Source organism: Coptis chinensis, chromosome 7, assembly GCF_015680905.1.
Source record: "Coptis chinensis isolate HL-2020 chromosome 7, ASM1568090v1, whole genome shotgun sequence".
Lineage (NCBI taxonomy): Eukaryota > Viridiplantae > Streptophyta > Magnoliopsida > Ranunculales > Ranunculaceae > Coptis > Coptis chinensis.
Genome location: NC_141462.1, coordinates 54352994 through 54360449, shown reverse-complemented (window position 1 = coordinate 54360449; position 7456 = coordinate 54352994). Strand labels below are relative to the sequence as shown.

The 7456-nt window shown below is 35.4% G+C and overlaps 1 long non-coding RNA gene and 1 other non-coding gene across 2 annotated transcripts; one reads left to right on the top strand and one right to left on the bottom strand.

Annotated features, from left to right (window-relative positions):
• The first annotated feature begins 1185 nt into the window (after positions 1-1185).
• Positions 1186-2686, top strand: LOC147487976 (uncharacterized). The gene is made up of 2 exons (XR_015202456.1): positions 1186-1883; positions 2420-2686. It is a non-coding gene; the product is annotated as an uncharacterized LOC147487976 (long non-coding RNA).
• A 3385-nt stretch (positions 2687-6071) lies between these two features.
• LOC147487975 (U5 spliceosomal RNA) lies at positions 6072-6187 on the bottom strand. The gene has a single exon (XR_015203446.1). It is a non-coding gene; the product is annotated as a U5 spliceosomal RNA (small nuclear RNA).
• Positions 6188-7456: the final 1269 nt, after the last annotated feature.

The following is a 7456-nucleotide window of genomic DNA, read 5'->3' as shown; positions in this document are numbered from 1 at the left end:
TATCCAACAATGACGTAGGTGAAGCCTACGGTCTTCAATCGACTTTCTATAGACTCCAAACTAACCTTGGCTTCCTCATGTTGTTATTTTGGGGTGGACAATAATTGCTAATTTGTTGGCATTGTTGGGGACTAAAGAAGATAGAGTTCACAGGGACGAGCCCGCCCTTGCCCCGTGAAAAAAAACCACGATGATAAGCGACTACAAGAAGCTCAATGGAAGTATCAAATTGCCCCGATGATACCACCATTGATATCGAGCAAGTTTTATCTCGATTTTTATTATATTTAATTTTATCCTTTGAAGATTGAAAGACACTTATTTAGTATTTAACATGTTGAATGTAGATCCAAGCAAAGACCGTTCACATTCCCCTTTTTTGTTTATTTCAGTGGAGGGTGGCTGATATCCTAAAACTCCCCGCTGGTTTGCATGATCCTCGGTTTGTGGCAATGGCAGCAGCGTAACGTCGTTCTTGGAGGCCCAATATGATGATGACGTACTGGTACTAATGCCGGTGGATCTGCTTTTGCCACTTTGCGCTCTTCTTTGTAAGCCCCACGTGATTAATTGCACAACCATTAAAAAGGACTCGCTTTTTTTTTTTTTTTTGGTGTGGGGGGTAAAAATGATGTGCTCGAATAAGCGATTAGAAGATAAATGCATCCTAGCATTTACCACCTAATAGGGCAAACCATTTTAGATGTTTCATCTTATATGGTGATTGGTGTTTTATGAAATCATTTAAGCTTAAGTTATTTCTATCACTAACAATATTTATTTGGTTAAGTGAGAACTTATTGATGTAATCACAGAGATGCAATTTGGTTAGTAGGTACCTGTTGATGCAATTTGGACATTTTTGTTTTGACACCTAATTTTTATTGTAATCTTACCGGGATTTGGTTATATGTAAGGACTTCAGTTGCTATTCCTCATCATTTGAAGTCTCCTCTATCAAGGACAAAGGAGATACTTTTTTTGCTACTAAAATGTACAGAGTCTGATCACATTTTTATTAAAATGATAGTCATATATTTTACAGTTTTACCATCTGTGATTAATTGCTTGATTAAAACGGAAACCATAGAGGGAGAGGATGTAAAATGCTGGACCACGATAAAAAGACAATAGTGCTTATCGTTGAGGAAGAGGCAATTCATGGTCATTTCAAACAACCTAAGAGTAGTTATGTATAATTTTGGTTCATTTTAGCAATTATTCATGTTCATCATACATATTTAAAGAACCTCCAATTTTCAAGAAAATGTTAACTTACCTAATTGTGTTTGCTTTTTGGGTGATGTTCCATGGTGGTACCTTGCTTACAATAGGATGATTGGACCTTCTCGAAATAAAGAATTTAGCATGGTTGATGCAGTTCTAAGGTTGCTATAAAGTTAGCAGCCAAACAAACTTTGGAATTCCCTGTTACTGAGGCAAGTACTTCCTGTAGCCCATTCCTTATGCATCTCCTTGCTCTTTTCATTTGTGACTTATTATGTTAATCTCTTAGACCTCTCACTGCCATCTTAATTTGAGTCATATAATATCAGCGGGCTATGTATCTTATCATTTTAAGTAATCTTTTTAGATCTAAAATGTAGAGATTTAGTTGAAATTATATTGTGCTTAATAGTAGAGAACTATATACCTGTTTGGTTGAGGACTTGATCGAGGGTTTAAATTTAAATTGATTGAAATCTGATATAAATGGTTGGAGGGTTTAAATTTATCTTCAAAATTGCAGATTTCTTGGTTATTTAGAAAGGTCGGTACAAATGACGATAAAGGATTTTAGTGCTACTTGGCCAATGTTCAATATAAACTAAAGGATAGTGAAAAAACTATTCGAGAAGGATTTGTAAAAATTGGCGGAATTGGTAAGCCAAATATGTTCCTTCCAATTCTTAAAAAAGTATGACTTGAAGAGAAATGTCATAAATTACCAAATACATGTGGTCAAAATGATTGGATTTGGTCTCTAGGGGCCAAAATGCTAAGATGTCTCTACCTATAACCAAATCAATTTGTTGATTGGTAATAATAGATAAGTAACAATCAACAAAAGGGTCTTAAGAAATCTATATTGATAACTAAGACATCCCAAATTTAGGCTCATACCTCTTAGCCCACTATGTGTCATGTTCCTTAGCAAGGCAGTAAGGTAAACAATAAAGTCCCAGTTATGATTGTTTCAACATATTGGAGCTCCACTTAAAGACACTGCCTTGGGATTTCAATCCTCGAAATAGAGCACTTGCAGAAGCCTAATCAAGGAGAAAGGTCTTGACATCTTGGCTGCTATTTCTGAGCATGTACTGTTTCTTTGAACTTTCTTTTCTTTCAGAGTTTATTTTATATTTTTTGCCTTTTGTCTCATGATAAATGTGTAAGTGGACCTTCATATATTGGGCAGAGACAACGAAAGAGTTCATTGCAAAGTTGGATCTTAAAACTGGCCAGAAAGTTCTTGGTGGTGGTTGCGGCATTGGTGGAGGAGACCACAACTTTGGTGTTATGGTTTCTTTCAATCTTGAACGTGCCATTGGATGCAAATGCTTTGTTGAATTTAATGTTACTAAATGTATGCAAATGCTTCGTTGAAGTTGATGTTGCTGACTGTATGAAAAAGACATACCCACATACAAATGTGTTAATATTTGTACCAAAGTTTTTTTCTTAATCTTTTGTAGAAGCAGCCCATACAAAACACTTAATACTTTATATGTTCTGTTTACTTTTTTCTTGGAGGAGGTTACTTATAAGAATGTTCACATAGAAGTAAACAAAGCAGCAGATCATCTAGGAAGGTTGGGTGTTCACAATGATGGTGGATTCGTAGTATATGGCCCATATCTTGGTTGTAGTTTACTGCCTACAGAGTAAACTGATGAAAGACTGTAATTAAGAGGAAGAATATATGACATTTCATAGAGTATCATTTATGGGCCTACCCACGGTTGCAATAAGTTGCATTCAGTTGTGTCAGATTGTATTAATCGGAATTTTTTCATCTATACAAGTATTGTGCGTGTATAATATTTTGATTGCAATCTCTTAAAAAAAATATATAAAAATATAAACCCTTCAAACAAAGTATGTAGTGGATTATTAGCTATCAATATACATATATTATTTATTCAAGTGAACTTTAAGCTTTTGAGTCATTAGCTATCTATGTAGCAAGTCCGGCCATAGGCCGGGCTAAATGGCTAGTATATATATATAAAAGGGTCACGCACATTCTCTCTCCTCACCATATTGCTCTATTTTGCACTTCAAACAATGTGATTGGCTTCAAACAATGTAATTGGCTCTTAAAAAATCGGATCGAATAATAATTAGTGACACCTCCTCAGATTTGTTTAAATCTCTATAATCTATTTTTAATTTTATATGGACTCTTCAATTTCTGTATCTCGCCTGTTTTCAGTAAAAAAATCAAATGAAATTTCGAAATAAAAACAAAAATATAATCAATCCAAATATTTCCCATCGAAATATGTTATTCGCAATTCAATAGAACATCAAACTGTTCTTCTCTGTCGAACAGACTCCACAAAATTTCCCAAAAAAAAAATCGATTAACTCTCCCTTTCTTCAGGCACAATATTTTTCTCTCTCCCTCTTATTCTTTGGTCAACAACTAACAATAACAAAACAACTATCAAGAGACAGATGGTGTTGAAAGGAGTTCCCTTGACCTAACTAATTTGTATTGGCACACCATTCCACTGATGCCATGCAGGAACGGATCTGCCCCCATGGTTTTAGGTGTATTTCCACACCCCAGGAAGGAACCCTCTTTGTCTTTTGTGGCATGGTATCCGATCTAAATAAGATTCATAAAAATCGTTGGAGTGTGATGAATAAGATGACCACTGCAAGGTCATTGTTTGCATGTGGCATAATTGATGGGATGGTTTATGTCCCTGGAGGTAACAGTTCAGACCTTGTTGAGCTTGAATCAGCTGATGTTTTAGACCCCATCAAAGGAAGTTGAATTGGCAGCCTATTGCAAGCATGGGAGAGGTAAGTTATTGAGAACAAGTTGTATTGGATTATAACTTTGGTTGCTAATTGGTTATGTTGTTTTGCATAAGTGAGCATACACTGATACACATAAGACATACTAGAAATTTCCCAATGAATATACAATTCATACACTAATAGCCTTCAGTATAACAAAGTTTGTTTCGCAAAATTCTAGATAGAATAATGTCATAGGGACTTCACTACCTCGGTAGGTGGAATCAAGTAAGAAGCATGAAGATTATACAAAATTAAATCGAACTGTGTTGCCACTATCAAATGCTACAACTTAAATTCTGATTGAATTTTTTAATGCCCAATGAGTTTTATGAGTTATGCCAGTATATGAGATTTATTCACTGATTATAGAAGAGGGAAGAAGGGAGCAAATCACATAGAAGATGCTCTCTCCCTATTCTATGTTTAGTTTTATTTGAACTCCTCAAATTAAAAAAATAATAATAACAAAGTAAATAAACTTTATCCAAATTCTACCGAAAATCTAACTTTTCTCCTCAAACTACGATTACGATTGTCTCTTATCTTCTTCCCTTTCCCTACCAATCAAGAATTCAAAAACCCCCACGTATTCTAAACACTAAGGACAAAAAAAATGAGAAAAAAAAAAGAGATGAATACAAAAGTTATTGTTCATCTTTTGTTTGGGAAAATACCATCCTGACTTCAGTTCATCTTTTGTTTGGGAAAATACCATCCCGACTGCAAGATTGCACGATGCGTTGGAAGTTATTTATGTTTCTGAGCATAGAAATTATAACGGCATAAAAGTTCGTCATCTTAACACGTTATACATATTAGATGTGTTTGGGCTATTTTACTCAAATCATGGTTTGTGCCTGAACTAACTGTGCGGGCTTAAGGCATCTAGCTATAATTTGCTTTTCTTTTTTTTGCATTTTCTCCCATTTGACATTTAGTTTTGTATTTCCTTTTTAGCTTTCTTGAAAGTATATACTTATTCATTTGTGTGAATCCCGATTACAATAACAAATCGTAGAATGATTCATATATAACTGGAGGTCAAATGGAAGATGTATTTGACTTATGCATTATGCGTTGTAAGCATGATTAATATCTTTTATCCAGCTTAAAGAAATGGTTATTTCTCATGGCGGTTGTTAATTATATACTAGAATTAGAAGTGTAGTTTCACTTTCTTTTGTTAGATAAAAAGTTCTCTTGACACTTGCATACTTATATAGTTATCTCCTATTTGTTAGCACACAAGCTTATATTGATGGTCACAAGGTCTTCTACACACAAAGAAATGATATCATTACTGAGATGAATACTTGAGACTACCTTGATATGGCTTAAAACTGGACCAAGCTCCCCAAAAAACGTTTGGAGGTTCCTATGTTTTGTAGCTTATGAGTTTTATGCAATTGGTGAGCAAAAGAGGCTGCAAAGTAAGAAGGCTCTTTCGCAAAAGAAGGCCATTAGAAGAACCATAGAGAGTTATGACTGACCATTAAAAAAGTTTGGGATATTGAGGTGTTTTTCTGAATACAACTCTATATTTTGCATTTTAATCCATTTTATACCTGAGAATGGTTGTTTAGTTTGGTCTTCTTAACAAAGTTTCTTCTTTATCTCTTAGCTGGAAGTATCCCAGGAAAGTGAAATTAATCAAAACAGCTGGGAAAACCATATGGAAAATGTTATTTTTACTGATACAGCAGTTTGACGCAGTATGAAATTAATGAGTTTCGTCATTATCAGGATATCAAGGAGCTTGCTCCTCATTGCCTTGCCGAGATCCGTCGCTTCATTGAGGACTGTATCCACTTTCATGCTTTTTTTTTCTTTATAGTTCTCTTGGTTGTTCAAATTAAGGAAATTTCGTAACTCTTAACTCTGAGGTATTAGTCCCGTAAGTTTATTTCACGCAGCTAATATATATTGCAGTGAAAATACTTCATTAAGTTCCATTGATCTCACACACTAGCAGCATCAAACTACTGAAAGTTGCATATAAACACTTCTCCATTAGCAACATTTTAGCTTTAGTTGGTGGGATTCCGAAAGGAAATCCCTTAAAAAATAGGAGTATTCTGCTTTATACGACGAGTACATGGTGTTCTTTAGTAAAAGGTGAAAGAATAGTTCGCTCTATGCTCCTCGGGCAACTGCCTGTGTTTAGACCTTTCTTTGCTGCAACTTTACATAAGTGGTTCTTGGCTCAAACCTTTCATAGTTTCATTTGCTTGATATGGGACTAAAAGCTTTAACGTGTACCTGATTTTGCAGCAGTGAGGTTGAGTTGAAATCTATAACTTGACCCAATCCTGGTCTTAGACCCTGAAATGAAGTTCTCATAATAAGCTTGGGTCGTCGTGGGAGCCCAACAGGTTTAGGTGTCGATGGACTACTCACAAAACACTGCCCCCCAATGAAATATCCAAGTCTAGAGTGCACTGGACTTGAAAGTTGCATCAAATTTTCCTACACATGGTTGGGTTATTAAAGTAGAGTGGCCGATTGTTTGCTCAGAGTTTGATAAAACAAATTTGCACGCAAGAGTTTAAAAACTTGAGATTTAACTGAAATTAAATCCTCGGAGTTCCCTGCAAAAGATACTGTTGATTTTGTTTTTTAAATGTCATCATCTTCATTAACTATTTGTGTAATTGTGTTTATTTGCGTAGCATCCTAGTTTTTATCTGTGAAGGTATAAGAATGATGTCCTTATTATTATAAAATAATGAGTAGCTAAAATATTTTCCTGTTTGGCAGTGATCTTCCTCCTTTGTCGTGGAGGCAAAGATTAGATGCATGTATAATTGTTGCTCGGGGTCTCTATTATCTTCATACATGGGTAGAGAGGCGGGGTATAATTCACACGGATATGATGTTAAAGACGACAAGTATTCTATTAGATGAGAGTTGTGTTGCAAAGATGGCAGATCTCAGGTTGTCAAAGGATGGTTCTGCACTTGATCATACTCATGTGAGTGCTGCAGTAAAGGGAACCTTCAGATATCTTGATCCAGAATACTTTCGTAGGCAACAATTGACCAAGAAGTCTGATGTATATTCATTTGGTGTGGTGTTGTTCGAAATTATGTGTGCTCGACCTGCTATCAATCCAAGCCTACCGAAACATCAGATAAACCTTGCATAATGGGTAGTCCGATGGCAACGACAGGCAGAACTAGAAACTATTGTGGATCAACATCTTGAAGGGTACTCACTTGATTCGTTGAATTTTTTTGGAAAAATAGCAGAGAAATGTATTGCTGATGAGGGAAAGAATCTACCAACAATGGGTGAAATCCTACAGGCCTTCGGACATGCTAGCTGCAAGATTGCACGGTGTGTTGGAACTTATTTATGTTTCTGAGCATAGAAATTATAACGGCATAAAGGTTCGTCATCTTAACACGTTATACATATTAGA